This window comes from Lipotes vexillifer, unplaced genomic scaffold, assembly GCF_000442215.2.
Source record: "Lipotes vexillifer unplaced genomic scaffold, Lipotes_vexillifer_v1.1 scaffold397, whole genome shotgun sequence".
Classification (NCBI taxonomy): domain Eukaryota; kingdom Metazoa; phylum Chordata; class Mammalia; order Artiodactyla; family Lipotidae; genus Lipotes; species Lipotes vexillifer.
The window spans coordinates 4,278,280-4,294,706 of NW_006772681.1; the positions used below are offsets into that span (position 1 = coordinate 4,278,280).

Here is a 16,427-nt window from a genome sequence, read left to right on the forward strand (position 1 = left end):
CCTGCAAATTCCTCAAGCAAAAATGGAATCAGGAGACAAGCATCCAGGTCACATTATGCAAGATGGAAAGGTGTCATCAGACCAGAAACTCCGGGGAATCTTAGAACTCAGCCTTGACTCATGTAAACTTCAGAGGCGGTAAAGGCTGCAATTAGAGATATAGGAACATGTGACTTTGTTTTCGGTCCTGGAGGACCTTCTAAACTTGGAGGGAGGAGGTGCAGGTCCTGAAAGGTCAAATGCTTCAGTCACGTGTGTTCAGGCTGCTTCCTCAACTGTGAAACAGGACTAAACTCTTAGGGTTGTGGGGAGGATAAAATGAGAGAGCATTAACACAGTACAGGACCATAGTAAGTGTTCAATTAAAATTAGTGCTTGATTTTTCACACGAGGCAGCTGTGTGCCAAAGAGGTTTGAGGACTTGCCTGAGATCAACGAGTAACTGGTGGAGCGGGATTCAAATTTGGTCAGCCTGACTCTAGAGCCCTCACTCTTATCCTTTAAGCCAGTATCTTCCAAGGGGTTGTGCACTGATGATGCACACAGAATGATTTTAGGTGGTACCAAAAGTGGCCATAAAAAAACAAACAAACAAACAAACAAAAAAACAGCCTCCCTGGTGATGCAGTGGTTAAGAATCTACCTGCCAATGCAGCTGACATGGGTTTGAGCCCTGGTCCCGGAAAATCCCACATACATGCGACAGAGCAAATAAGCCCGTGCACCACAACTACTGAGCCTGCACTCTAGAACCCACGAGCCACAACTATTGAGCCTGCGAGCCACAACTATTGGGCCCATGTGCCACAACTACTGAAGCCCACGTGCCTAGAGCCTGTGCTCTGCAACAAGAGAAGCCACAACAATGAGAAGCCCGCGCACTGCAATGTAGAGCAGCCCCCGCTCGCTGCAACTAGAGAAAGTCCGCGCACAGCAACGAAGACTGAAAACAGCCAAAAATAAAAGCAAATAAATAAATTAATTAAAAAAACCAAAAGAGGTGTTGGCCTTGTTCTCAGCTTTTGTGTTTTTCTTTTTGCAGACGCCGCCCTGCTCTCATCAGCCTCTGGCCTGCCATCTCCTTGAATCCTAACACCATGCCTTCAATTAAGTTGCAGATTTGTGATGGAGAGATATTTGAAGTTGATGTTGAAATTGTGAAACAATCTGTGACTATTAAGACCACGTTGGAAGATTTGGGAATGGATGATGAAGGAGATGATGATCCAGTCCCCTTGCCAAATGTCAATGCAGCAATATTAAAAAAGGTCATTCAGTGGTGCGCCCACCACAAGGATGATCCTCCTCCTCCTGAGGATGATGAGAGCAAAGAAAATCGAACAGATGATATCCCTGTTTGGGATCAAGAATTCCTGAAAGTTGACCAAGGAACACTTTTTGAGCTTATACTGGCAGCAAACTACTTAGACATCAAAGGTTTGCTTGATGTTACCTGCAAGACTGTTGCCAGTATGATCAAGGGGAAAATTCCTGAGGAGATTCGAAAGACATTCAGTATCAAAAATGATTTTACTGAAGAAGAGGAAGCCCAGGTATGCAAAGAGAACCAGTGGTGTGAGAAGTGAAACTTTGTGTCTGATGCTGTAACACTGTTAAGGATTGTTCCAAATACTAGTTGCACTGCTTTGTTTATAATTGTTAATATTAGAAAAACAGTCCACAAATGCAGCAGCAAATCAGTTGTATTAGCAGAATGTTGTCCTCATTGCATGTGTAGTTTCAGTACAGATTCCAAACTTATGGCTCAGTTTCTTCTAGTATGATCAAAAGTTCTTTTTTCTTTGCTCTGAATAAAATTGAACTGTGGGTTCTCTATAGAAAGTGGCATTTTGGGCTTTCCCTCTTTTTGTAAAGCAATTTCTGCCTAGTTTATTGTCCAGTTAACTTTAGTGACTTTTAAAAGTTGGCATTGGGCTTCCTTGGTGGCGCAGTGGTTGAGAGTCCGCCTGCCGATACAGGGGACACGGGTTCATGCCCCGGTCTGGGAGGATTCCACATGCCGCGGAGCGGCTGGGCCCATGAGCCATGGCTGCTGAGCCTGCGTGTCCGGAGCCTGTGCTCCGCAACAGGAGAGGCCACAACAGTGAGAGGGCCATGTACCGCAAAACAAACAAACAAACAAAAAAAACACAAAAAAAGTTGGCATTGTAAATAAAACAACTTGCAAAAATTTTTCTGAAATAGAAAACAACAACAAAAATTTTTCATTATGAAAAATTTCAAAGATATATAAAAGAAAAGAAAATAGTATAATGAATTTCCAGCTTCACCCAGCTTCAAATAGCAACTCATTAACAATAGCTTTCATCTATTACCTCTGCCAATGGCTTCTTTTGAAGCAAATGCCAGACATCATATTATTTCATATATAAATATTTTGGTAGAATTTGGTATGGTAATTTTAAAAAATTTTATTTTATTGAAGTATAGTTGATTTACAATGTTGCATTAATTTCTCCTGTACAGCAAAGTGATTCAGTTATACATATATATGCATTCCTTTTCATATTCTTTTCTATTATGGTTTATCACAGGGTATTAAATATAGTTCCCTGTGCTATACAGTGGAAGCTTGTTTATCCATTCTCTATATAATAGTTTGCATCTGCTAATCCCCAACTCCCAATCCATCCCTCCCCCAACACCCTCCATACAAAAATCTCTTAAAACTTGATAATAAGAAGACAAACAACCCCATTTAAAAAGGGGCAATAGGGACTTCTCTGGTGGTGCATTGGTTAAGAATCTGCCTGCCAATGCAGGGGACATGGGTTTGAGCCCTGGTCCGGGAAGTTCCCACATGCTATGGAGCAACTAAGCTGGTGCACCACAGCTGCTGAGACTGCGCTCTAGAGCCGGTGAGCCACAACTGCTAAATCCCATGCGCCTAGAGCCCATGCTCCACAACAAGAGAAGCCACCACAAACAGAAACCTGTGCACCGCAATGAAGAGTAGCCCCCACTCACCGCAACTAGAGAAAGCCCCTGTGCAGCAACAAAGACCCAATGCAGCCAAAAATTAATTAATTAATTAAAAAAATTTTTAATTAAAAAATAAAAAGGGGCAATAGATATGAACACATTTCACTAAAGATAGTACAGGAATAAGCACATGAAAAGATGCCTGACATCATTAGCCATTAGTGAAAAACAAAATAAGATGCCATTTTATACCCACTAGAGTGGTTATTTAAAAAAAAAAAAAGACAATAACAAAGTTGGCAAGAACTTGGAGAAACAGGAAGTCTCATACTTTGCTGGTAGAAGTGTAAAATGGTACAGCCACTTTGGAAAAACAGTCTGTTGGTTTCTTAAAAAGCTAAGCATAAATTTATCATATGTCCCAACAATTCTACTTCTATGTATCTACCCAAGAAAAATGAAAAGAATGAATGCCAATGACTTGCATGTGACTGTTCACAGCAGCATTATTCATAATAGCCAAAAAGTGGGGGGAAGAAACTTAAATGTCAATCAATTGAAGAATGAATTTTAAAAATGTGCCATATCCATACAATGGAATACTATTCAGTAATAAAAAGGAATGAGCTATTGATACATGCTATGTCATGAATGAACCTGAAAACCATTAAGCTAAAGGAAAGAATCCAGACACAAAAGGTCACATATTGTATATTTAATTCCATGTATTTAAAATGTCCAGAAAAGGCAAATTTATAGAAACAGAAGGTAGATGAGTGGTTGCCTGGAACAGGAGGTAGGAATGGGAATTAACCCATATAAATGACCATGAGGGGTCTTATTAGAGTGATGAAAATGTTCTAAAAATAGTTTATGATAATGATTGAAAAACAATAAATTTACTACAAATCATTGAATTGTAGATTTTATATTATTTTTATTTTTATTTTTTTGCTGTATGCAGGCCTCTCACTGTTGTGGCCTCTCCCCTTGTGGAGCACAGGCTCCGGATGCGCAGGCTCAGCGGCCATGGCTCACGGGCCCAGCCACTCCGCGGCATGTGGGATCCTCCCGGACCGGGGCACGAACCCGTGTCCCCTGCATCGGCAGGCGGACTCTCAACCACTGCGCCACCTGGGAAGCCCTATAAAGTTGTTTTAAAAAACACATACACCACTTGTTCCAGCAGTTCCATGTCTAAGAATTTATCCTTTAGATAAATAGGCAATGAGCAAAATAGCAGATGAACATGTGATCCATCATAACATTGTTTGTAATAGGAAAAGATTGGAAATAAGGACAAAGTCCATCAGTAGGGGATAAGATAAATTATGGTACTAGAAAATTATGCTAGCCTTAAGAAAAAAAAAAAGGAGCAAGGCAGATCTACATGTACTGATATGAAACCATCTCCAATTTATTTAGGAAATAAGGTCTAAGCATTTGGTCAAAAATAAAAATGAATAGATTACATATTCATTTGCTTGTATATGCATAGCACATCTCTGGATGACACAAAAGAAGAGAATAAGATTGTATATCTCTTAAAGAAATTGAGTGGCTGGGGGACAAAGTAGGAGGAAAACATTTTCATGCTTTTAAAATAATGTATCAGATACCTATATTAGCTATTTGAATATTTTTAAATTAAATAATTTTTAAAGAACTTAACTAAAATCGTTGTTTTTTTTAAAAGTGGGTTGATTTAAAGAAAAATATGAGTAAGTCTCATCACAGAGTGTATACAGACAAGGACAAAGTACTAAGGTAGGGTGTGGACAAGTGTGGCTGGGAACCAGCCCAGGGCCATCCATCACGGCTGCCAGCCTGGGCCTGCCTGTCTGGGGGCTCCACACCTCACTCACCCTGGCCTGAGGCTGGAGAGGGACAGAGGCTGAGCCCTGATCCCTGAGCCTTCCAGACACTGCGCAGCACAGTGGTCATGAAAGTTGTCTGGTATTTGTGACTGCTGCTTAGGAGGGTCAGAATGGGCTCATGTCACAAGCACAGAGTTCCCAGCCAGCAGGCTGCATACGATCCTGCTGCCTCCAGGGATGGTCAGGCCACCTGGGTCTTTTGGACACCCAGGGCCATCCCTCAGTCCCAGAGAGTGGAAAGAGGAAGAGCTTTCTCCCACTCCTTTGCAGTTGAGGTGTAGAGTTCAGGATGTGGAGTCAACCTGATTTTGCTGCTTATTTGCTGTGTGACCTCTGGCAAGTCACCTAACTTCTCTGAGCTTCCGTTCCCTCAGTTGTAAACATGGAAATGATACTTTTAGCAATACATATAGATGAAATAAAGCAATATACCAAGAAAAGTAAGGGAACAACCCCAATGCTATCAATAGAAGAATTAATAAAATTAATTATGCTATGTTTATACATATAGCAATAAAAAGAACAAACCATTACCACAGGCAAAAGCATAGATGAATTTGCACAAACATAACAATAAGTGACATAAGCCAGACAAAAAAGAGTACCCATCATGAGAAGTGTACTTTTTTTAATGTTTAAGAACAGGCAAAACAAACATAAGGTGATAGAGATAAGAATACTGGTTACCCTAGAGCAGGAAGAATTAGCGGGGAGGGGAGCCCCCCTCAAGAGGGAGCCTTCTGAGGCATGGGAAATGTTCTATATGTTGATCTGGTTACACAAAAATCTGTACATACACACATGTAAGTTTGAATTGTACACTTAATATTTGTGATTTTACTACATATACATGTTATAATTCAATAGGCATTTTTAAAAATAAAAAAGAGAGGGAATGATGAGCATAATATTCAAGATGGTTACCTTGGTCAGGAAAAGAGTTGGGTGGGGAGGAGGGTATAGTGTTAGATGCAGGTTATTGTCAAGGCTCTGCATTTTGTTGTGGGGTGGTGGATTCACAAGTGCCTATATCATTACTTTAAAAAATTAAATAACTCAAAAATAATTTTAAAATAATACAAAGGATACAGATACCTGATAAGGTTGTAGGGTGTATCAATCAGGATTCTTAACCGCAATAAAAAAAAAAACTGGGGCTTCCCTGGTGGCGCGGTGGTTGAGAGCCTGCCTGCTAATGCAGGGGACACGGGTTCGAGCCCTGGCCTGGGAGGATCCCACGTGCCGCGGAGCAACTGGGCCCGTGAGCCACAACTACTGAGCCTGCGCGTCTGGAGCCTGTGCTCCGCAACAAGAGAGGCCGCGATAGTGAGAGGCCTGCACCGTGAGCCACACTGAGCCTGCGCGTCTGGAGCCTGTGCTCCGCAACAAGAGAGGCCGCGATAGTGAGAGGCCTGCACACTGCGATGAAGAGTGGCCCCCGCTTGCCACAACTGGGGAAAGCCCTCGCGCAGAAATGAAGACCCAGCACAGCAAAAATAAACAAATAAATTAATAAACTCCTACCCTCAACATCTTAAGAAAAACAACTCTCCTCAGTTTGATCAGAAAAGAAATTTATTAAAAGATGTTGGGTGGCTCATAGAATCTCCATGAAAGCCTGAGCACCAGACCTGGGGGCTGTGTACTGTTAGGAACAACTCTCAAAAATCACCCTGAGGATTCCAGCCAGGAGAGATGCCAGGGTCACTGTTGCAGGGAACAGACACTACAGCTTTCTCTGCCAACCCTGAGCTCTAGGTTCTACCAGCAGCTACTACCCTCACTTCTCTGTGCCTCATTTGTGAAATAGAAACAATATTTTATTTATATTTTTATACATATGTTTATTTATTTAGGGGTGTGTGGACATGTATGTGAAATCATGTGTGTAAAGGGCTAGTCCAGATGCCAGGAACACTGTAAGTGCCTACTCACTTAGGGTTAGCAATGATAAGGTCACATGGCAGCTGGCAGGGCTAGTTCTGGAATGCAGGTAAGACACCCCCAGAGATTCCAAGCAATTCTTGGAGGAGACTTGATAGGGGATGCCAGCTTGCATTGGCAGATGGAGGCCAGGAAACAAGGAATTATTTTGAAAAAGTTATTTTAATGAGACTGTGCTATACTGGTACAAAGGCTGTCTTGTCCAATATCTTATTTAATTTTCATGATTTGCAAAGGACAAGGACTGTGAGAGCCAGAAATATTCTGGATTGACTCCAGCTCTGCAACATCCCGGCTGTGTGGTCCTGGACAAGTGATGTAATCTCTCTGAGTCCCAGTGCTCTCATCTGTAAAATGGGGACAATAATGAGATGTCGTGAGGACCAAATGAGAGAAGATATATGCCAAGCTTGGCATAGAGTGGGTGCTTGATAAAGGTAATAGAAACAGGTGTTGTTCTTTTCACTATCACTATCATTTCTCCTACAGTCCATGTAAGAAGAAGGTGTAGCCATGAGACAGACTAGGCCATGAACAGCAGGATCTGGAACTATACACTCAGCTACCGGGGTAGAACAAATTCTGGAGACAGCCAGCTAAAGGTGAGGAGAAGTCCACTACAGAAGGAAGAATGCAGGATTCAGAGATGATGGGGGCAGGTGACTGGGGTAACCCATTCAGTCGTTGGCATGTGGTGGCCTGGTACAGGAGAAGAGACAGAAGCAACTCAGAGACCCATCGCCAGAGGCTGAACTCACTGATTCAACAGTAGAATAATAGTTTGACCCAGGCTCTGAGGTTAGGTAGAGCTGGCTTCAAATCCCCACCTCAATGCCAAGATCACTATATGACCTTGAGAATGTTCCTCATCATCTCTGACCTCCGTTTCCTCCCCTGTGGGAAGACTGATTGTCTTACTTCTCACTTCTACTCCTGTCATCCTTCTAGAATGATTGGTTCAACATGAGAGCCTTCCTTGGTCTCCTCATTTCCAGTGACCTTGGTCTCCCAGGGTCATACCTGCACACCAAGTCTGAACCCTCAATTTTCCTTTACCACCTCCTCCCGTCCGTCCTTGAACTCTCTGAGACCACAAATTCTGAGGACCAAAACTTCACCTAGTATTTCCATTGTCACTATGTTTTTTTCTTTTCTCAAATCTATAGGATCTGAAGTCTGCCCTCTTTTTCATTCTTTTTTTTTTCAGTAGAAGTATAGTTGATTTACAATGTTGTTCATTTCTGCTTACAGCAAAGTGACTCAGTTACTTTCTTTTTCATATTCTTTTCCATCATGGTTTATTGCAGGATGTTGAATATACATAGTTCCTGATGCTATACAGTAGGACCTTGTTTATATAACAATACATAAAAAAATTAATATTGGTATGGTAATTTTGGAACTATTGCATGTATCATGTAGGATAAAGCAAATAAGTAAATATGTTACTATTAGGAATCAAATTTTTTCATAAAAGGGAAAAGAGATCTGAATATAAAGTCAAAGAAGTTCAGAAAAAACATTTATGAGTTGGAAAAAAAATATAACCTCATGATTACATATATATTCATTCCTAGATTTACCCAATGAACGGGAGGGCCTGGAAGTAATTATAAGTCAGTAGCGATGAGCATAACTTGAGCCCAAATCTTATTCTTTAAAATTGGCCTGGGCTCTTTGGAGAAATGGCTGACTCTAGAGCTTGCAGAGGAAAACTATAAGCAGAGTCTGGAACATCTTGTTATGCCAAAAAATATGAATGCACTCAGGATTAATAAGAGTGTGTCAATAGGAAACAAAAAATAGCTCTAAGAGGCTTTTACTGACTAAATTTGGGACAACGTGAGTATTAACAACAAAAGATGAATGTAATTAATTATAAAACATTGAATAAATAAAAATCTATGAGTTTATAAAATAACACAGAGAGACGTAGAACTCACTTGCCACTGTTGGAAATGACTATTTTTTTTTAAATAAGTAATTGCAGTTAAGTGTTTATTTATTATTGTTTTTTAAATATTTATTTTATTTATGTATTTGGTTGCAGCAGGTCTTAGTTGCAGCATGTGTGCTCCTCACTTGCGGCAGGCAAACTCTTAGTTGAGGCGTGCAGGTGGGATCTAGTTCCCTGACCAGGGAGCAAATACGGGGCCCTGCACTGGGAGAGCGGAGTCTTAACCACTGCACCACCAGGGAAGTCCCGGAGATGACTATTATGTTGGCTCTTTACTCTAATTATTGGTTATTAAAAGGAAAGAGTTGGGCTTCCCTGGTGGCGTAGTGGTTGAGAGTCTGCCTGCCGATGCAGAGGACACAGGTTCGTGCCCCGGTCCGGGAAGATCCCACATGCCGCGCCCATGAGCCATGGCCGTTGAGCCTGTGCATCTGGAGCCTGTGCTCCACAACAGGAGAGGCCACAACACTGAGAGGCCCGCGTACCGCAAAAAAAAAAAAAAGGAAAGAGTTAAGCATTTCACCTGTGTTCTTAGTAGGACCTGTAATTCATTCTTAGGAGAAAGGAAAACTCTTCCTCGCAGAAGAGTGATACTTGGAACAGGATAGAAAGCCCAGAGATAAACCCACACACCTATGGTCACTTTATCTTTGATAAAGGAGGCAAGAATATATAATAGAGAAAAGACAGCCTCTTCAATAAGTGGTGCTGGGAAAACTGGACAGCTACATGTAAAAGAATGAAATTAGAACACCATATACAAAAGTAAACTCAAAATGGATTAAAGACCTAAATGTAAGGCCAGACACTATAAAACTCTTAGAGGAAAACATAGGCAGAACACTGTATAACATAAATCATAGCAAGATCCATTTTGACCCACCTCCTAGAGAAATGGAAATAAAAACAAAAATAAACAAAGGGGGGTTTCCCTGGTGGCTCAGTGGTTAAGAATCTGCCTGCCAATGCAGGGGATGTGGGTTCAAGCCTTGGTCCAGGAAGATCCCACATGCTGCAGAGCAACCAAGTCTGTGCGCCACAGCTACTGAGCCTGCGTGCCACAATTACCGAAGCCTGTGTGCCTAGAGCCTGTGCTCTGCAACAAGAAAAGCCACTGCAATGAGAAGTCCGTGCACCACCATGAAGAGTAGCCCCGGCTCGGCACAACTAGAGAAAGCTGGCATCCGGCAACAAAGACCTAACACAGAGAAAAATAAATAAATTTATTAATTAAAAATAAATAAATAAATAAGTAAATAAACAAAGGGGACCTAATGAAACTTAAAAGCTTTTGCCCAGCAAAGGAAACCATAAAGAAGATGAAAAGACAACCCCCAGAATGGGAGAAAATATTTGCAAATGAAGCAACTGACAAAGAATTAATCTCCAAAATATACAAGCAGCTCATGCAGCTCAGTATCAAAAAAACAAACAACCCAATCCAAAAATGGGCAGAAGACCTAAATAGACATTTATCCAAAGAAGATATACAGATAGCCAACAAACACATGAAAAGATGCTCAACACCACTAATCATTAGAGAAATGCAAATCCAAACTGCAATGAGGTATCACCTCACACCGGTCAGAATGGCCATCATCAAAAAATCTACAAACAATAAATGCTGGGGAGGGTGTGGAGAAAAGGGAACCCTCTTGCACTGTTGGTGGGAATGTAAATTGATACAGCCACTATGAAGAACAGTATGGAGGTTCCTTAAAACACTAAAAATAGAACTACCATATGACCCAGCAATCCCACTACTGGGTATATACTCTGAGAAAACCATAATTCAAAAAGAGTCATGTACCACAATGTTCATTGCAGCTCTATTTACAATAGCCAGGACATGGAAGCAACCAAAGTGTCCATTGACAGATGAACGGATAAAGATGTGGCACATATATACAATGGAATATTACTCAGCCATAAAAAGAAACGAAGTTGAGTGAGGTGGATGGACCTAGAGTCTGTCATACAGAGTGAAGTAAGTCAGAAAGAGAAAAACCAATACAATATGCTAACACATATATATGGAATCTAAAAAAAAAAAAGATGAACCTAGAGGCAGGACAGGAATAAAGACACAGACGTAGAGAATGGACTTGAGGACACGGGGACGGGGGAAGGGGGAAGGGTAAGCTGGGACGAAGTGAGAGAGTAGCACTGACATATATACACTACGAAATGTAAAATAGGTAACTAGTGGGAAGCAGCCACATAGCACAGGGAGATCAGCTCGGTGCTTTGCAACCACCTAGAGGGGTGGGATAAGGAGGGTGGGAGGGAGACGCAAGAGGGAGGGGATATGAGGATATACATATGCATGTAGCTGATTCACTTTGTTGTACAGCAGAAACTAGCACAACACTATAAAGCAATTATACTCCGATAAAGATGTTTAAAAAAAAAGAATGATGCTAATAAATGTAGAAAGAATGACAGAATCAAAAAAATTTGATTACCATTTTGCATCTCCCACTGAAATGATTGATGAATGATAATCAGTGACTGCTAAAACTGAAACTGAGTCCCCTTAAACTGAGTTCCCTTACTGAGTTTATGATCAACCCCTCTAACCAAAACTTTATTACCTTTCTTGTCCCTGTTCCCCTCAGGATTGAAGAGTATCAAAGAAAAGTGGGGATTAAAACGAAGCAGGACCCTGCAGGGCCTTCCTGGGTACAAAAGCCCCTTTGTGTCCCCCCATTTCTTGTTTATAGAGAAAAGGCTTTAGTCTCCATGGCCTTCCCTGAGTTCCAAAGAGCAGACCCAAGCAGTTACTGATGAGAGAAGTGAGGGAATGCAGAAACAAAGGAAAAGCAGTTAAGCAAGAAAAGTAATGACAGCAATGCAGCAATAACACAGGGTCCTAGTTCCTCCTCAAGGAATATATGTAAAAATCTGACATATCTTTGAGCTGTTCTGCAGAAACTAAGACCCCCACCCAGGTGGAGGATGGTGACTACGTGCTGACCACAAGCACTAGACCTCAGACTGGTTGGAATCAGAAAGCTGATGATTAAGATTCCTGAAACACCACCCTGTTACCTCACCACCAACCAATCAGAGGCCACAAGCTGCAACCCTCACTCTAAATGTTGTCTTTAAAAACCCCCGAAAGCCATCAGGAAGTTCAGGTCTTTTGAGCTCAAGCTGCCAGGTTCTCCTTGCTTGGTGCCCTACAGTAAACACTGGACTTTCCTTCACCACAACCGGGTGTCAGTAGATAGGCTTTACTGCGTGGCAGGTGAGTGGACCCAGTTTGGTTCAGTAACAAAACCTTCGGTGAAAGGATGTTGTACAATAGGATGTTTCCACCATCACAATGTTATCACCCCACAGATGATAATTGCAAAGAGGAAACAGATCCTTTCTCCAAAAGAGAGATCTGGCAGTCGGTCACCACCTTAACCAATTGATCAACATTAGCATCACTTATAGAGGGACAGCCTGACATGATGTGCCAACAGAAGTGGTACCATATGAAGTACCTGACATGATGTATGGAGCACTGTATTTTGGCCCAAACTGCGTATCCCAAATATAATGAGACCTTCAGAACTAGTTTCCAATATATAGGAATCATAAAAGGCAGAGGAATAAATTAAATAACACCACAATTAATGACAGAATGTAAGACATTCCTCAAGACAATTGGCCTTGTCTTTTCAAAAATATCAAAGCCATGGAAAGTAAGAAGAGGAGGGTGACTGCTGTTCTAGACTAGAAGAACTAAAGAGATATAAAACCAAAATACTTTGTCAACCTTCAGTGGATTCTGGTTCCAAAAAAAAAGCTATAAAATGGGCAATTAACAACATCTGATTATGGACTGGAAATTAGATATTAGGGAATTATTCATTTTCCTGTGTGTGATAATGATATGGTTATGAAGGAAACCCTTCCTTCTTTTTAGGGCATGTACACTGAGGTACACAGGGCTGAAGTTTCATGTCTAACGCTCATTATCAAAAAGTTTAGCAAAACAAACAAACAAATGAACGAACAGTAAAAAAATCCACACACTCATACACACACACCTATGTGTAGATAAAGCAAATATGGCAAAATGTTAACAACTGTTAACACTGGATGTTGAGTGTATGGGTGATCATTGTACTATTTTCTCAACTTTTCTGTATATTTGAATATTTTCAAAATTAAAATGTATTTTAAAAAAGTAAAATTACCATCTCTGGTGCCAGTGACTCCAATTTTTTTTTGTGTGTGTGTGGTATGCGGGCCTCTCACTGTTGTGGCTTCTCCCATTGCGGAGCACAGGCTCCGGACGCGCAGGCCCAGTAGCCATGGTTCACGGGCCCAGCCACTCCGTGGCATGTGGGATCCTCCCAGACCGGGGCACGAACCCGTGTCCCCTGCATAGGCAGGCGGACTCTCAACCACTGTGCCACCAGGGAAGCCCCAAGTAACTCCAATTTTATTTCTACAGCTCAGACCCTTCCTTTGAACCTGGAGGGTAATATAATAAAAATGTCAATAGTGGTTATATTTGGGTAGTGTGATGGTGGGTGATCTTTTTTCTTCACCTATTTTTATATATTTTTCCAGATTTTATTGAACATATGTTACTCTTCTGGGTAAAATTAAAAACAAAACAAAACAAAAAACTTGACGTAGATAAATATACATGATTTGAAGACAAGCTTAGATGATCCACCAGAATGCCAACAGTAGATTTGTTGGGATTGTATGGGATTTAGGGTTTCTTTGAAGCTTCAAATGTTTTGTAACAGTATTCTAAAAGTTCACAGGGCCTTAAAATCACTTGGGGAACTTTTAAAAACGACTTTATTAAGGTATAATTAACATAATGTAAACTGTTCACATTTAAAGTGTGAAATTTGTTGTGGGGAGGGATAAATTGGGAGATTGGGATTGACATATACACACTACCATATACAAAATAGATAACTAATAAGGACCTACTGTATAGCGCAGGGAACTCTACTCAATACTCTGTAATGACCTATATGGGAAAAGAATCTGAAAAAGAGTGGATAGGGGGCTTCCTTGGTGGTGCAGTGGTTAAGAATCCGCCTGCCAATGCAGGGGACACAGGTTCGATCCCTGCTCCGGGAAGATCCCACATGCTGCGGAGCAACTAAGCCCGTGTGCCACAACTACTGAGCCTGCGCTCTAGAGCCCGCGAGCCATAACTACTGAAGCCCACGTGCCACAACTACTGAAGCCCACGCGCCTAGAGCCTGTGCCCTGCAACAAGAGAAGCCACCACAATGAGAAGCCTGTGCATCGCAACGAAGAGTAGCCCCTGCTCACTGCAAATAGACAAAAAAGCCTGAGTGCAGCAGCGAAGACCCAACACAGCCAATAAATATATAAAAAGAGGGAAAAAAAGCTCTATAAAAAAAAAAAAAAAAAAAAAAAAAGATAATCTCTATTCAGGACCACACAGGTTTAGTGAACCTTCCGCAGCTTCATAGAACACTGAATCTATATTTGATGGATTCTTTAGTGAAGCCCTTTATAGGACTAAGTAATATCTATCAAGAAAAAAATTAAGAATATGGGTTAAAATTCCAGTAATTCATCCAAGGTTAAATGCTAGAATAAAGTACTGGTCTCAGTGAAAGCAAGCAAGGGGGTGTTGGTGAGGGTACCTTGAAAGAATATTTATTTTTCCTCATATTTTCATTCAGGCAGCAGATTAAATGTACAGGTGGGCCTTGAACAACACAGGGGTTAGGGACACTGGACACCTCACCCCGCCAAGTTGAAAATCTGCATATAACTTTGCAGTCAGCCCTCCATATCCATGGTCCTGCATCCACAGATTCAACTAACCTTGGATCATGTAGTACGGTAGTATGTATTGAAAAAAATCTGTGTATCATTGGACCCATGCAGTTCAAACCTGTGTCATTCAAGGGTCAACTGTACAGGTTTATGTTTCTTGGGGGACTGCCTTTGTTTTAAAACTTCTAAAAAGACAAATTGGATTAAAAATGAACATTATTTGCTTTGGGGATTAAAGTAGATTTTGTTTTAAAGACATATCATCTAGCCCAGCTGCAGTGGTGGTTGGGGGCAATGGGGAAGTGACTCACAGGAAAACTTTTTCATATGATGATTTTGACATATTTAAAAATTTTATTTTTTATTGAAGAGAAACATCTGAACAGACATAACTTGGAAGCCTTTATAACTGACTAAACCTCTCATAGTAGTTTGTTATTGTTTGATGGAATATTGAGAAACATTGTAAATTTTCTAATTTGTTGACTATTAGTAATATGTTTTTATTCACATATTTGAAAAAGTATTTGAAAGCTTAAATATTTCTGAAAATAAATAATTCAGTCTGAGATCATCTAAAATGCTAGTTTTTGTTTTCTAAGACAAAAATTTTCACAAGTATTCTAAGAAAAATGTTTGAAGTTAACCTTCTTTTGTTTCCCTTTGAACTTCTGGTTGAACAAAAGCAGAGGTCATAAAAGGTTATAACGTATGCATCTTATTTAGATGGTTCAGGGAAAGTTGTGTGTGTGTGTGTGTGTGTGTGTGTGTGTGTGTGTGTGAAAGAGAAGAAGAGGCAAAACAAATGTGCCAAAATGGTAAACATTGGTGAATCGGGGTAAAGGGTATGTGAGAGTTCTCTATATTACTCTTGCAACTTTTCTAAAATCTGTGGGGGAAAGAACACAAGGATTTAAGTAAGCCACAAATTACATGATCGCTTTTTGATTAATACATCTACCTGCTTTTAAAATTGTTTGTGACAGCAATAAACATGTGTTGTTTATAACCATTCCAGATGCGCCACCAGAAGCCCATTTTTGTAATTCTTTAAGTATTCTTGAACTTTGTTCTGGGATGCAGTTAAATTATTTACAGTTTGATCCTTTGGGGTCTTGCTTTTAAGATTAGGTGGGACCAGAACAGTGCTTAGTCTAGGGCTAATTTTTCTCCAGTACTGTGTACTCCACCTAATGAAAATACCCTGTGAATCATAAGGTTTCCCAGTCTGGCTGATGGGAACTTGCACTATTCCTGCTGTTCATGAACACTGAACGCTGGTACTTCTAATCCTTTTGGGTGCTTCTCTCCCTATCCTTGGATATTTCTTCACATGCATATGCTAGCGAGTACTGAGCTGAATACTTCAGTAGTTCTCCAGAGTTCTCTGTCTCTCCGCAATCCTCTCCTCTCTGGTACTCCGCAAACTCTAGCCTCTTGGTCTCCCCAGACTCTCAGCTCTGTCCCCCCAAGTCAGACTGCTTGCTGGGCTCACCTGGGTTCCCTCTCCCTGTACCATGGCCTGAAAACTCTCTTTCCAGACAGTAATTTTGGGAAATCATAGGTCTCACCTCATTTGTTTCTAGTCTCTTAGGGATCACTGTCCTTCATTATCTGATGATGAGTGTCTTGAAAACAGTTGTTTCATTCAGGGGAGTAAAGCAGGAGCTTTTTGTGTGTGTGTGTGAGGAAGAATCATGTTTAATTGATATATGTTTATATCTGTCTAGCTTAGAATAATCCTCCCACTTTATTACCCTGCAATATGTTTCTAATGTATTTGTCACCTCCATTAGACAAACTTTCACGTAACAATACACAGCAAGCAGAAGGAATGTGCTATCGCTTCTTGTGTTTGCAAATTTTTTTTTTTTAAGATTTATTTATTTATTTGGCTGCATCAGGTCTTAGTTGCCGCATGCGGGATC

At 40.8% G+C, this 16,427-nt stretch overlaps 1 pseudogene across 1 annotated transcript; it reads left to right on the plus strand.

Moving 5' to 3' along the window:
- The first annotated feature begins 1,097 nt into the window (after positions 1–1,097).
- LOC103090703 (S-phase kinase-associated protein 1 pseudogene) lies at positions 1,098–1,838 on the plus strand (annotated as a pseudogene). The gene has a single exon (XR_014368693.1). The product of XR_014368693.1 is annotated as an S-phase kinase-associated protein 1 pseudogene (transcript).
- The last annotated feature ends 14,589 nt before the right edge of the window (positions 1,839–16,427 follow it).